This window comes from Carassius auratus, chromosome 50 (assembly GCF_003368295.1).
Source record: "Carassius auratus strain Wakin chromosome 50, ASM336829v1, whole genome shotgun sequence".
NCBI lineage: Eukaryota > Metazoa > Chordata > Actinopteri > Cypriniformes > Cyprinidae > Carassius > Carassius auratus.
The window spans coordinates 7,691,248-7,707,442 of record NC_039292.1 but is presented as its reverse complement, the minus strand read 5'-3'; the positions used below and the strand labels follow the sequence as shown (position 1 = coordinate 7,707,442).

The 16,195-nt window shown below is 38.7% G+C and overlaps 1 protein-coding gene across 1 annotated transcript in view; it reads right to left on the bottom strand.

The window, feature by feature from the left end:
• The window catches only part of LOC113066839 (leucine-rich repeat-containing protein 4C-like), a 69,844-nt gene extending 59,369 nt beyond the window's left edge, over positions 1-10,475 (bottom strand). The window contains 1 exon segment of the mRNA XM_026238903.1: positions 9,702-10,475. The gene's annotated coding sequence lies outside the window, so the exon portion shown is untranslated.
• Positions 10,476-16,195: the final 5,720 nt, after the last annotated feature.

Here is a 16,195-nt window from a genome sequence, read left to right as displayed (position 1 = left end):
ACAAGACTCCAGAGAAGAAGAAATTAGATTAGATTAAATTAGATAGCTATCTATTAAACTGGGACAAATACAGTGCTATTATAAAAGACCTGTTTTATGTATGCTAACCCACTAGAGCTATCATTACATCATAATCTAGCATATACACAACTGACTGGGTCTTTTTAGATCAATTTTATGCTTTGCTTACGAGTTTATCTGATGCATACCAATCAGTCAGAAGAGCAGATTTTGGCAACAGACTGTTTTCCCTTTCAAATTTCTACTTGGGAACTTTTGCCAATTAGCATTCATACGTGAGTACCTAATGCAGCATGCAGCAGATGATGTATGCTAGGCTAATGTTAACATCTGAATATTGAAACGAGCTTTGCTGTGCTTCCGAGTGATGAAGCACTGTGGCTAAAGGGGCTCGCTGTTGTTCTAACTCTATAAAATGTGAAGGGAATCGTCCTTTCCCAGTCTAAACGACTCCAGCTGTGCTTTAATGGACCCGAATGGACACATCTCAGGTGTGGTGGGATACTGTTATTGCCTGGAGCTATGTTTCTCGCTGGATGGATGCCTTTATCTTTAAGCCCATATAAAAACATCGGGGGGAGAAAGTAATCGTATTGTGGCATCAGGAGGATAGCCTGAAAGTTTAAGTCAATGTAATTCAATCAAAATGTCATGAACCTTCCATACTGTATATTGTATCTCTGAGCGGTGAGGAAATGGAATCACCCTTTTCTCAAAAGACTAGTGGTTGACAGATATGGTTTTTGCCAGTAGACGTAAGGTATTTTCTGTGAATGTCTGACTTCTGAATAATAAGCCTCTATAGATAAATAACCAGAAGTAAAAAATATTACATTACAAACCGTTTTGCAGTATCTAGAAGCATAATTGACCAATTTTGTACAGATAAAATGACTAGAAGGTAATAACAATAAAAGCCTTATTAAATATAAAATTACAAATTTAATTCAGCAATGAAATCTTATCCATTTGCAAAATCATTTTTGAATATGAGTCTTTTGTTTATCAATTAACCAAAGAGAAATGGTAATCAGTCAAGGCAAAAAATTCATAAATACTGCTCAATGCTACAAACGTAAACTGTGTATGTTTACAAAAGCAAACTTTTGCTCAAAGTCTCATGATTTGTAGAGACCTGATGTGCACTCACTTGACTCAGCACCCAATTGTTAGAAAATAACTGTGTTCATCAGAGCAGGAGTCCCGAGTTGCCTTCTTGCTGCTTACGATTCGGTTTACAACAGAAACTATTCTCTGAACTCAACCAAACAAACTGTGCACAGAAACATACTGCAGTTTATCTATCTATCTATCTAGTTAAAAAGGTCAAATAACTTATACTTCCTTAAATTCCCATTTGCAACGATTGCTTCAACTCAGATTCAGGAACTCTATTGGAAATCAGAAGCCATTCTCACTTCAGTGCTGAATGGTTTTAGGTCACTTTGTCATTTGACATCTCTCTGACTGTGTGAACGTCCTTTAACACTGGTAGCTGTTCGGGAAGAGACACTTACTCCACTCTATTAAGAATCCCCTTTCGATCGATTGCACAGCCAAACCTTGAAGTGCGACAACCAGGGCGTTTACAACTCTCAGGCGGAATGATGTACTCACAATTAAAGTGTATCAAAACCAAGACAGGCTAGGCGGTGTCCGTAAGAGCCTCTCTATATGTAAATAACTGAAGCCGGCATCGGAGAACGGCAGCAAAAAACCCTTGTCTTCTTCAGCGGTGTAAGGCTGCACAGGCTGATCCAGTCATTATTTGAGCCAAAGAGCTTTTCTGCGCAAGCCTTTTGTGGGAGGAAATTGCGTTAATGAACTCTGATAAGAACAATCAACTCCAGCGGCTCTTATTTTATTCTACTCTCTCAAATAACCTATTAAATGTAGATTCTCCCAAGCTTCACCATTAAAAATGCTCTCTCTCTCTCTCTTTCTTTCTCCTATGACAGGAGGACAACTGAACCTCACCTCAGTTAAACAGGTGCTTTAGTACCAGAGGAACCAGGTGAGCGGCAGTCCGTCACCTCCTCGGCTGCTAGCTTTAACCTTTCAATTTAGCAGCAAAATTAATATGGCCAGTTCCGCACTGCCTTGAACAGATGTCTCACAGGTGCAACCCAGAAAGGGAGAACGTCTCGGGCACAGTTTTCACACACATACACAGACACACCTGTAGGTCACGTTATTGGTAACATGCACGGCTTGTCTCTGCCCAGCTGCAGGCCTCCACAGAGGTCGACTGACGTCAGCCCAGCCGTGACTCGAGTTGCAGGCTGATTCAGGTCATTTTCTTTTAGCTGAGCTTGAATCTGGGTTGGGTGGGGGAGTTTACCCCTCATTAAGTCATTAAGTCATTGGCCAATTTTGCTTAATTATATGAAAAATGATTGTTATTGTTAAAATTAATATCTCTGTGTATACATTTTTGTCTGGCATATTTACATTATTTCAGATGTATAAACCTGAAGAGAAATCGAAAACTAGTTAACAGTAAAATCTAATAATTGTGATTAATTTAAGTATATTTCTTTTTTCTTTTTTTTTTTTTTTAAGGCAAACCGACTATGAACATGAAATTGGCCAGTCATGACTTACATGTAGAATATATAATAAATAAATAAATAAATAAAGAAGAAAGATCTAATTTGGAGATATGTGGTATAAAAAGTATGAAAAATCTATGTTTAGTTATTATATATTATAATTTTGCCCATTTTACCCATGCAGCTAAGGGTGGGGGTAACGGTGTTTATCCAGCACGTCAAGATGGCCATTTTATGATGTTGGCTAGATTATTTCCGGAAGACTGATGTGGCGAGGCAAAGCGTTGATTGATTAAGGCATCGACTGGAGAAATGTGCTGCACTCATCCCATGGGTCTGTGGATGAGGGACCACATGAGAAAAACACACACTCACACTTCGAGACACTCAGGTCAAAGAGAGGGAGATTTATGAAAGGTCAGTGTGAGTGTGTGTGAAAGGGGCTGGGGTGAAACGTGAAACACACCTGAACTATAGAACAGTTTCAAATGAACACTTAACCAAAAAATGTAAAACAAAATAAAAATAAAACAGTCATCATTAACTCACCCTTGTTCAAAACTCTGTGGAACACAATATATATATATATATATATATATATATATATATATATATATATATATATATATATATTGTAAACAAATTATAAAAGTTGTCCATATTAATCCCTCTTCTAAAGCCATATGATTGCTTAGTGGATACTCACTGAATATCTTAGTTTACTTAGAATTGGAGCAGGGAAGGCTATGTTGTAATGTCTAATTGGTGAACAAATCATTACTGTCAGATATTGAACCAATCAATAAATTTGAATGACTAGGCTATTGTCTAACTTCAGAAGACTTTAAATCTAGTTATATTGACAACATTTGTGGTGTTTTAGCGTGTATTTTTAAGCTTGAAAGTTTTAGTACACATACAGTCTTGTTCAAAATAATAGCAGTACAATGTGACTAACCAGAATAATCAAGGTTTTTAGTATATTTTTTATTGCTACGTGGCAAACAAGTTACCAGTAGGTTCAGTAGATTGTCAGAAAACAAACAAGACCCAGCATTCATGATATGCACGCTCTTAAGGCTGTGCAATTGGGCAATTAGTTGAAAGGGGTGTGTTCAAAAAAATAGCAGTGTCTACCTTTGACTGTACAAACTCAAAACTATTTTGTACAAACATTTTTTTTTCTGGGATTTAGCAATCCTGTGAATCACTAAACTAATATTTAGTTGTATGACCACAGTTTTTTAAAACTGCTTGACATCTGTGTGGCATGGAGTCAACCAACTTGTGGCACCTCTCAGCTGTTATTCCACTCCATGATTCTTTAACAACATTCCACAATTCATTCACATTTCTTGGTTTTGCTTCAGAAACAGCATTTTTGATATCACCCCACAAGTTCTCAATTGGATTAAGGTCTGGAGATTGGGCTGGCCACTCCATAACATTAATTTTGTTGGTTTGGAACCAAGACTTTGCCCGTTTACTAGTGTGTTTTGGGTCATTGTCTTGTTGAAACAACCATTTCAAGGGCATGTCCTCTTCAGCATAGGGCAACATGACCTCTTCAAGTATTTTAACATATGCAAACTGATCCATGATCCCTGGTATGCGATAAATAGGCCCAACACCATAGTAGGAGAAACATGCCCATATCATGATGCTTGCACCTCCATGCTTCACTGTCTTCACTGTGTACTGTGGCTTGAATTCAGAGTTTGGGGGTCGTCTCACAAACTGCCTGTGGCCCTTGGACCCAAAAAGAACAATTTTACTCTCATCAGTCCACAAAATGTTCCTCCATTTCTCTTTAGGCCAGTTGATGTGTTCTTTGGCAAATTGTAACCTCTTCTGCACATGCCTTTTTTTTAACAGAGGGACTTTGCGGGGGATTCTTGAAAATAGATTAGCTTCACACAGACGTCTTCTAACTGTCACAGTACTTACAGGTAACTCCAGACTGTCTTTGATCATCCTGGAGGTGATCATTGGCTGAGCCTTTGCCATTCTGGTTATTCTTCTATCCATTTTGATGGTTGTCTTCCGTTTTCTTCCACGTCTCTCTGGTTTTGCTCTCCATTTTAAGGCATTGGAGATCATTTTAGCTGAACAGCCTATCATTTTTTGCACCTCTTTATAGGTTTTCCCCTCTCTAATCAACTTTTTAATCAAAGTACGCTGTTTTTCTGAACAATGTCTTGAACGACCCATTTTCCTCAGCTTTCAAATGCATGTTCAACAAGTGTTGGCTTCATCCTTAAATAGGGGCCACCTGATTCACACCCGTTTCTTCACAAAATTGATGAACTCAGTGATTGAATGCCACACTGCTATTTTTTTGAACACACCCCTTTCAACTAATTCAACTAATTGCCCAATTGCACAGCCTTAAGAGCGTGCATATCATGAATGCTGGGTCTCATTTGTTTTCTGAGAATCTACTGAACCTACTGGTAACTTGTTTGCCACGTAGCAATAAAAAAAATATACGGAAAACCTTGATTATTCTGGTTAGTCACATTGTACTGCTATTATTTTGAACAAGACTGTACATACATGTAATGGTGTCTTATTGGTGAATGAATCATTCTTTTGAGTGAATTCTTCGACTGATCCATTTAAATGACTTAAATCACACTGATCTGGACTCAGAGATCTGGTTCAGTTTTGGTTTGTTCCTCACACAAAGTTTTTTGCCTAACTCCAGAGAACATGGAATATAGTCAGCTATTATTTTATCTAGCATTTATTTTGAAGCTTGAAAGTTTTAGTCCCTGTTCAGTGTAAATACTTGGAAAGGATCTACGAGCCTCACATTCAAAATCTCTCCATTTACGTTCCACGGAAGCTAAAAAGTAATACAATGAAGGATGAAGTCTTTTTTGGATGAACCATCTTTTTAACAATGACCGCATCATAGATATTAACATCTGGTTCATGTCTAAAATGCAGCTAAAGATCTTGAATAGAGTGTTTCACAAGACATCAAATGATTGTTTAAAAGCTCTGAGATGTATTATCGTGTTATATATCGTCATACACTCTCTCTGAAGAAAGGTCGACCGGCCCATTTCCTCACACCAGTGCAGTGAATACAAAATACACAGCATTTGCTGACGGCTGAATTCTGACATAGAAAAAATACACTTGCTTTAAGACAGAAAAAAAAAAGAGACAAAAACTTAAATTCAATGTCATCCTCACCACAACTCCAGCCCATTAATCAATACACACTACCTACATAACCTCCCGGACGTGGCCTTGTAGTTTGACTCCAGGGAGAGAAATCTCTATGCTGTGACATGGAAGATTTAGACAATAGAGTGAGGTTGCTTGACAAGCCGGGTTCTCTCACTTTTTAATCTGCCGTTCACTCTGAACCAAATCCCCCTGAGTGAAACTGTACCTCGGGACAAAAAAAAAAAAAACATTGACACACAGGTTGCGTTTTTGATAACAGTCTCCAGCAGTTTAAGAAATGAATACTAACTCACGCCCAAGCTGGGTTTTACACAAGCTAATCTGCCTGATTTGAAAGTGTTTATTATGTATAGAATGGGGTGTAAATTGCAGAACTGACAGATTTAGCTTGGGAATCACATGGTGGAGAAATACTGTACATACTGCAGATGGGCAAATTCAAAATTAATAACTGGCTTCCTTTTAAGTTCAAGAGTTTGCAAAAAAAACTAAGGAAAATTATTTGGATGGATTAAGTGTTCTTCCACCCTGGAAAATAAAAGTTTCAGCAGTGACACATTTAATTGATCAAAAGTAACGTTTAATTAAATAAGTTCAATTCATAATCTTGAAAATTCCACTTTGCCATCACAGGGACAAATTCAAATTTGAAATATAGAAAGTTCTACAGTTCTATGATTTTTTAAAAAATCCACTTACACTGTTATATTCAAATTCACATAATGTGCACATAATGTATGTTACATCTCTAGAGCTTTATTTATTAATTTTATTTATTGCTGGAGTTATGTTCATCTTCCCACGAAGGTGATTCTCAATGGAAAAGGACAAAAGAAGACTTGATTTACACCTTAAAGAAGTGGCTTTATTTTAACTGTGATTAATTGCTGTTCATGCCCACATAAGCTCACTTTGTAGAAGCCACTCGAGAGGCTCATGGGACTGTCACACTCGAACAGTAAAATAAACCAGCCCTAAGTTGCTTGTGTTTCCAGAAATCCATCAGTATGCCCCATAAATACTACGAATATGAAACCCAGATTTTGCTTTGTGCTTGAAAAACAATGTCGTTCATCAATTATGAGGCATTGAAGACAACATAACCATTTCAGTAAATCTCAAAAATCTCACCAGAGGCAATTCCACAAATCATTTACGATGTGAACCTCAATCCTAATGCTGGACAATAAATGTATTGACATTTATATTTTATGACCGAATTGGACGTTCTGCCTTTCCCAGTTGTTTGTGCCGGGCTGAACATGTAGAAAATTTTGGAATATGCACAGAGTGAGATATGGAGCATCTTCGCAGAAACATGAATCACGCTGCATCATTCACCAACAAACAAATGTCATCCCTCTACCCAACCCGGCATCTTCATCATGCTAAAGCTCCTGACAGCAAAGGAACATAAAATGAGCGGCCCAATTCATCTCCCCAAGGCTACATCACTCCATCATTCCTCTGCTTCTTTTCCTCCCTTCATCGAGTGCCTGGAAGAGAGCGAAGATTAAAAAAAAATCCTTCGTTCACCTCGGGGAATAGGGGCCGGTGCTTTAAGGTATGAATGTGATGAAGGCTTTGTTTCTATTCGGTTGTTAACAAGACAAACGTCAGTACTGTTTATGGCAACTTACTCTTCTTATTTCCTGTATCAATATTTGGTTTGACGCTCAAGATCCGGAATAATCTAAATATAGTTCTGCATGTATTCATTTGCAATTTCCTTGCACTTGTACTAATCTGAACAAAGTCTGAAACTTTGTATTACCAGCACTTACTGTGATGCATTGCTTGTTGTAGTCTTCAATTCTAGTTCGCTTTGGATAAAAAAACTTCTGCCAAATGAATAAGTGTAAATGGAAATTATGACAAAATGTTTTTTTTTTTTTTTTGGTGAACTATCCTTTTAATGTCTAACATCCTGTAAACATATAACATCTCTCTAAAGGGGTCTTGTGGTATCGTAGGCCTCTAAGCTTCAGATCGGGCGTCAGGCCAACAGGAAGCTCTCCCAAAGGGTGACGGAGAGTGGGCGGCCATGCACTGGCTGCTTCGAAGGAACAAAATGGAGTTCGTCAGACAGATGGACATTACTCAGTCATTACACACACTCAGACACTGCCTCTGATTCATCCACTCGGCTTTCAGAACAATAACATTACTATGCTGTACTTCACCTTGTGACCTCAAAACGTCAAGCAGAGCAAGAGCTTCACGTTCTTGATCTTAAAAAGGAAAGGAAAGATGAAAGGAAAGTCTAGATTGTTTATTCTGAATAAAACACACTTTCAGAGGAGATTTTCTTTAGAAGAAAAACTGAGGTTTGAAAATGCTCTATGCACTATGAGCCAGTGTCTTCAGAACAAGTAAGCACAAAGACTGTCTGACTTCTGCTTTAAAGGTCAATCTGGTCAACTTCTTCAGATCACACATTAACAAGGCATACGCTGTTGGCTGCAGCCTCATTTATCACTTCCTTTTCAAACCAATACACATCAACCGGGATCCTGTGAATGCAAAACATCCAGAACTGATCTGAATAAAAAAGGTTTACCAGATCGCATTAGCCATCAGAAATTAAAAAGTAAAAGGCCAACTTCTCTGCCAATGTTTTATTGACTTCTGACACACGGCAATGAAGTCAAAAAGAAAACCGCTGGTACCAGTGATACAAAGCCACAGATAATCGCTTTCCTCGAGTAGAGAGAACAGTTAATTATGACTGACAGCTATGACCTCAGAATATGCGGCATGGTTAATCTAGGCATGTTTGTTCAAGTCTATCCTCTTATTATCCTGATGTAGATCCTCCTTTCCTGTGAGAATGTAATCCAGTCTTTAATATTGTTGGCTTGGATTGTACGGTTAGCTATAAAAAAATTATACTTTGCCACCTCATACGCTGGATGTTCACAAGGCAGAGCAGCATAAGGCAGTGGGAAGTAAAGAAACACAAACAGCAGTGCAGTTCTGCTGTTTTCAGGCAGGGATTTCAGGACCACGGACAGCTACCGGAGCAAGTCCAAACTCTGCCAGCCTTAAAGCATATCGTGTCTATACTATGGCCTGCTTATTAAACACCACAAATTCTGCTGCAAATTCATTATAAAAGTTGAAAAGTGAACATTATTTATTGGAATTTAGTTACTTTTATATTAATATCAGGCTTAGTAGCAATAGTAACATTAGCAATTTGTCGATTATATATTGTCTGCATATTTAATATGTTTATATCCAAGAACTATGTGTGTGTCTGTGTGTGTGTGTGTGTGTGTGTGTGTATTAGGTCATGTGATTTTTTTATGCATATAAAATCATAAATATAGGGGTCTGACCAATCAAACAAGCAACAGCCTGCATCTCTGCCTCCAGCAGTACAACCCGCATTCTAACCAAATCTAAACTGATAACATCTGAATAACTGCTCATTTTTATTCTTACATAATAAATTGTGTAAAAATATGACGAACCGAATCATGCCATATCACACTGAGACTGAATGAATGAAAGAATGAATGGAAGAAAGATTCCACCGCAAAGATTGAACACTGTGCAGTTGTCAATAGCGCACACATTTATCAAACACGCGCGCGCACACACACACACACGCGCGCGCGCTCGAGAAAGAGACAGATAAAGACTGTGACAAAAAAAAAATATTAAAAAGGCTCACAGACGGTTAGAGAACGCTTCAGTTGATATGTGTACGAATATATAGCCTACTGTACGACATTTCAAATTACACAAGTGATTGTGCTGTGACCTTTTTAATAACTACTGTTGTAAGTGCCATTAGACGTTAAGGGCGCAATATCTAGTAAGCTTTTACCACAAAAGACATCTTTGGTAAACAGATGCATTAGGTGTCAGAAAGATGTCAACGTGTCCAGTGATGCCAATATCAAACCATGAATTACTTACTTTCTCAATCTGTGAGGTTCAAATTGGAGGCAAAATAACCGTTCCGTTCGCTTCCAAAGCACGAAAATCCATCTGCAATTCTCAAGCAGTGAAGCGCGATGCCAATAAAATGTTCTTCAGCGTTTACTTTGGGCTATCGAAGCTATCCAAGAGCAGTTTTGCATTCACAAGCTTCTATGAGAAGAAATTTGCTCCTGTATATCCATTCGGTCTTCCTGTCAGTGCCATCATATGGACGAGTGCCCCTAGAGCAGATATCTCGATGCTTTCTTGCCCCGCATCATCAAAACCCGGTGTACCAAGTCTTGTTCCTGCTGATAAATCAATTAATTCGACGTCTTCCTGGTTTTGCCATTTATTATTGGCGTTTAACAACAGAGAATTGGGGTTTCACATTCAGCCAATACGCATCTAGATGGGTTTTATTCCTGAGATGGATCCTTCGCTGCATCTTCTTCTACATCCCAATCTTCAGCAGACCATAAACGCAGACCGGTGATGTCCTTATTCCTCAGGCATGGTTTAAAACGGAACTTTTCTTCCTCCTTTACCCACCCGATCTGATTAGATTTCTACTCACAGCCCAGTGCGGATTTCAAGATGCTTATTTCCTTGAAATGTGATTATGTCCGACGGAATGCCTTGAGAGGTGAGCCTCTTGCGTTGGCATATCACATCCTATCCAAGACCACCAGAATCATTTGGAAAGGGGAAAAAAGGACAAAATCCTCCAGGGTTCTTTTTTTTTCTGTTTTCAGGAATGTGGATGGAAATGCGCCAAATGTGAGACAAAATCTTAATTCTTTTATTTTCTTTTTTCTTTCTTTTTTTTTTAAATGGCAGATAAATATACTAACCACAGTCGTAGTTCCTTTTCAAATGCGTATAAACGTGTTATAAAAGAGATATTCTTCAAAAGCTACATCCCAGCAGATACTCAATACAGTTCAACTCAACTCCGACAAAAAGCAATCCAGTGACGCGACGAAAATCCACGAGAATGATGCTGCGCTCCGCGCCAAGCCGTGGAATTGCGCAGCGCGCGACAGCCGAACAGAGAACAGCCACAAGTGAGTCACTCCGCGAGCAGGAACATCTAAAGAGATGAGACCCGTCGAATTCGTCGAGATCTTGTCGTGAATGAAGTTCTAGTGTGAAGTATCTAGCGTGGTAACCAATGACGCGCGGCTCTCCGAGGGTATCGGCTCAGTGCGCTCCTCTGGTGACACCAAAAATCTTATAAAACGTATTGATGTTGCCCTCAGCCCAAAGTCTCACTCTTCTCACTGTCCTCACTTGGCGTCTTCTCGGATGCGTAAAAGTCAATGGTCCAATAATCTTTTTAATTCTTACCCATGATTGGTCGAGTGCAATAACCCTAAAAGCTATAGATTATATGACGAGGTATGTAGCGCCTGTTTGACGCACACATGTGCGTGTGTGATTGTGTATAGCCTGTGTACTGAGTATGAGTGTCTGATGCGCTGATTCTTCCTGTTTAGTGCAGAAGGGTTACGACTGCCATCTACCGGCGCTCCGTCCCCTGTCTAGACGCTCAACTCAGCCATACGACCACCCGAGCCTTTCGAAGAAAAAAACAAACAAAAAAAAACTCTTTTTTGTATTATAATTTTGTGCCCTATTAAGAGTGGGGAAAATATTCCCCATGCATTTTATTAGACCAAAATTAGGATTTGGATACCCCTGTTGAGTGCAAGATTAGCCTTGAATATTTTGGTCTGTTTCCCCAAAAGAGAAAGAATGACCATTTTAAATGCACATATCCTCTTTTAGAAGCAGCTGGTCTCAAAGTGAAAATACTACAACTAAAACTCATATTTTTGAAGGAATAGTTCATCCAGAAATGACATTTATTCACCCGCAGGTCATCATCAGAACAGATTTGGAGAAATTTAGCATCACATCACTTGCTCACCTAAGGATTCTTTGCAGTGAAGGGGTGCCGTCAGAATGAGAGTCCAAACAGCTGATAAAAACATCCCAATAAACCACAAGTAGTCCACAAAACCCAGTCCATCAACTACCATCTTGTGAAAATAAAAGCTGTTTATAAGAATAAATCCATCATTAAAGGGGGGGTGAAATGCTATTACATGCATACTGAGTTTTTTACACTGTTAAAAGAGTTGGATTCCCATGCTAAACATGGACAAAGTTTCAAAAATTAAGTTGTACGTTTGAAAGAGTATTTTTGTTCCAAAAAAACCTCTTCCGGTTTGTCACAAGTTTCGGAAAGTTTTTTTCGAGTATGGCTCTGTATGACGTTAGATGGAGCGGAATTTCCTTATATGGGTCCTAAGGGCACTTCTGCCGGAAGAGCGCGCGCTCCCGTATAGCGAGGCTGAGCACAAACATTTCACTGATCAGAGCGATTCACTGATCAGAGCGAGAGCGTCGCGAAAAGTCACAAAAGAAGTGTGTTTTTGGTTGCCAGGGCAAGACAACCCTGCACAGATTACCAAAAGAGAAACAGCATTAAGGGACCAGTGGATGGAGTTTATTTTTACAGAGCATCAACGGAGTTGTGCAAGTGTTTTTGTTTGTTCCCTGCATTTCGAAGATGCTTGTTTTACAAACAAGGCCCAGTTTGACGCCGGATTTGCACATCGTTTATTTCTTAAGGATAATGCAGTCCCAACGAAAAAGGGTCACGATCGTGTGTTGGAACCACAGGCGGTGAGTAAAACAGCTTCAAATATCTCTGTGTTGTTCACTTAGCTATCGGCGTGTAAGCACATCAAGTAAACAACATGCAATGTTGTCATCAAACTGCACTTTCCACATGTACAGCTTAAAAAAAAAGACGACATAAAGTGGAACTTAGTCATTTTCCAAAACCGCTAAGCAAATATATACAGTTTCAGTACATACCACATAGAGACGTCGTTGCTGATGCTGCTCTTGTTAAATTTCAGCCTCTGGATCTGTGTCACAGCTTCCAAACGCTCTCAACGCAAACTCAACGCTCTCTACTGGCGCTCGGGATTCTTTAGCTCCGCCCACACGTCACGCCTCCAGTCGGTCGTGTTTTTCCGGGAAAAATTGGTACAGACTATCTTTCTCTTATAAATATAATAAAAATAAAGACTTTTTGGAGTTATGAAGGATGCAGTACTACTCTATAGGTACTCAAGATTAACAGGATATTGAGTGAAAACGAGCATTTCACCCCCCCTTTAAAATATTTTTACTTTAAACTGTTTAATCTAAACAACATTTGAGTCCATAATCCATAATAATGCTTCCTCCCATCAAAAAGTACATTCCCAGCTGTCCTCTCACATATGCAAAACATAATTATAACCGAAAGTAACAGTTTGAAGTTATAATGTCTTAATGATGGATCTGTTTCTTACAAACACGCAGCGTTTCACTACATAAAACATTAATCAATAGACTGGATTCATGTGGATAATTGTAATGTTTTATCAGCTGTTTGGACTCTCATTCTGATGGCACCCATTCACTGCAAAGGATCCAGTGGTGAGCAAGTGGAACGCTACATTTCTCCAAATCTGATCTGATGAAATAAACTCATCTACATGTTGGATGACCTGAGGTACAGTACATTTTCAGTACAGTACATTGAATGAACTATTCCTTCATGCATTTATTTCAAAAAGGTTCTTCTTTTTGACTCAGTAAATCCTGATTTACATGCCAAAAAACACTTCCAAATTTTTGAGTGAAATTTCACAAAAGCGTTTTCTCATTGCTTCAGCGGAGTATGCTTGTCAGCATCTCGTCACATCCTCACGCTTCATGGGCATCTTGTCATTTTTCTGTCCGCGCCTGTCCATCCGCCCATCAAGTGTAGCCAAATCAGCTGAATATGGGCGAAGATCAGCTCCTCCTCTCCTGCTGTCTGATTGAGTCATTCTAATTGTTTAACACACAGGTGTGCTTCTTTGACTGACAGTCCAGTCTTAATTACAGTCTACTCACACACAAGCTCCAGACATGCAAATGCATTTGCCCCTTAAACACAGGGCCCACTTAACAATAGCTTTAACAAATAAATACATTATTTGAAAGCTCCAGGTTAACTTATATGCCTACAGCATCGTGAATTCTTGATGGCAAGGTAGCCTTGTTATGACAGCCTTATCTAATGGTCCAAATTTAAAGCTTTCATTTTACAGCCCTCCGATGATTCTCCTGCAACCACTACATTTCACTTAGAATGTTATTTGCTCTGTGGGAACCATCTGAATGACCATAACATCTATCTTAATGCAACCATTCATTTCTCTACAGGGACGCCAGAGGAAGAGGTGATTGACGGAACATTTCTATAGCAAAATGCTTTCATTTTACATCCAAGCAGGTTGAGCTCAAAAGCGAAGACACTGAATTAAATTAAAGCATGCATTTACCTCACACTGGCTATAATGTGAACGTAGACAGACTGTCAATGGTCTACTGTATTTGAACATACTTTAACAACTTTAAACTGTCTTGGCAGCATAAATTCAATAGAATAATTAATTAAAACAATGAAACATTAAATAATAGATACTAAACAACTTAAAATGTGGCAAGGTATTAAATTAATTGGACAGTTGCAAAAATACTACAAAATTCGCAATGTGAATTTTTATCTATACATTGTTAGATGAACAACTGAGTCCACAACTATAGCCTAGACTGATTCACTTAACTTGTGTTCGATTCACTAAAATGAGCAGGCTCATAAGAATCACTCGCTCTGGAATTGATCTGATTACTGGTCATGCCAACGCTATCTCACGGCCAATTCGTACGTATTTTACGAGGTGGCTTATTCGTACGAATTTGTACGACCTCACTCGTACAATTTTATACAATTTGTCTAAACCCCCGTGACGGTTAGGTTTAGGGGCGGGGTTAGGAGTAGGTAATTTGTACAAATTCATACGAATTGTGCAACTCGTAAAATACGTACGATTTGGCAACAATCTTATGAATTTGTACGAGTGTGGTCGTACGAATTCGTACGAATAAGCCACCTTGTGAAAAATGTAAGAAATTGCCGTGAGTTCGGGTTGGTCAATGCTCTATGTCTGACTAACAAGTAACAATTGCTTTTAAACAAATAAAAATGCGGTGAGGTAGTATTAAATTTGTCAATTTAACACTTAAATTAAATGCTACAAAATTCACTATATTGTTAACTACGCATTATCAGATGACTAGAATAACTAGTCCACAGCTACACTGATTTAATTGGCTCATTTTGATTCACTAAAAAGAACAGGCTCATAAGAATCATGCAAGTGGGAATCGATCGGACTAAACTGGTCTGTATGTGTTTGAGTCACAATAATTTTCAGAACAAGAGTCATTCGTTCAGGAATCAGACTACACTGGTCATGCAGTTTTTGTTTGATTCACTAAAAATAAATAAATCAAAAAATAAATCAAAACCTTTATACTATATAAAAATGAAATAAACATGCATTATTTATTTTTCTCTTCTTACTGCTGTCTTTGTATTTTTTGTTTCTTCTTCGGAAATGTCACAGAAATACACCAGTGCATTTTCTTTTTGCAGCTGAAAGAAATGGGAATTAAATAATAAAATAAATCTACAGTCTCCCTTGTATCTCTAAAGAAGTCCGTGTTCCCCTGCTATAGTTTACTACAATTTTACCTGTTCTCAGTTTTCACCCCTAAGTAAGGGTTTATTCAAATCCCTAAGTCTAAGTAATATACTAGTAATACTGATACATGCTTCAGCAAACACATCTAATGATCTAGTAGACCATAACAGGCGACAATGACCTTAAAAACAACTCTTCGGTGGGAATATGCAAAGAGGAAACCTCAAAATTAAACACATCCCAAGACCTCCAGCAATGCTGCCTCTAAAAACCTTTCTATTTGTGCTGGCTAATGTTGCTGTGTCCTTCAGAAAAAGACCAAAGAGTACCTTCAACTCTCCATGTGAGAGAATAAATCTTTGTCGCCCTTCAGTCCTTACGTCCTTTCTATCTTCTGGGAGTTTCCAACTAAGAGGTGGGGGAGGGGGTCAAACATCACACCAAAACAATCGCTATACAGCATAACATATTGAGCACAGGGTAGGAGTTCAACATTACAGAGCCTGCAGGACACCTCATTGTTATTGCCTGACCGAGGAAACATCTGGTTGCATTTTACATGCAGCAGACTAATCTCTGCACTTAGACCAAAACAGAAAATACAGATACGAGGATGAGAGCAGCTGTGGTTTTTCTGTCCTGGGGTGAAAATGCTGCTAGCAGCTGAATTAAACATGTGAGGGAAGTGGGATAATGCAATATCCATGCAGCATGCTTCAAGACGGACATATTTCCTTTATACAGCAAACACCACTGATACCAGGTCTCTGTCATTGCCTTTCTCGAGGTTGTAAGAACACATCACCATTACTTGCTGAAGCAGACAGCTTACTTGAAAAAAAAGAAAAAAAAGAAGCAGGATCATATTGAATCAGCATGGAGAAAATCGCA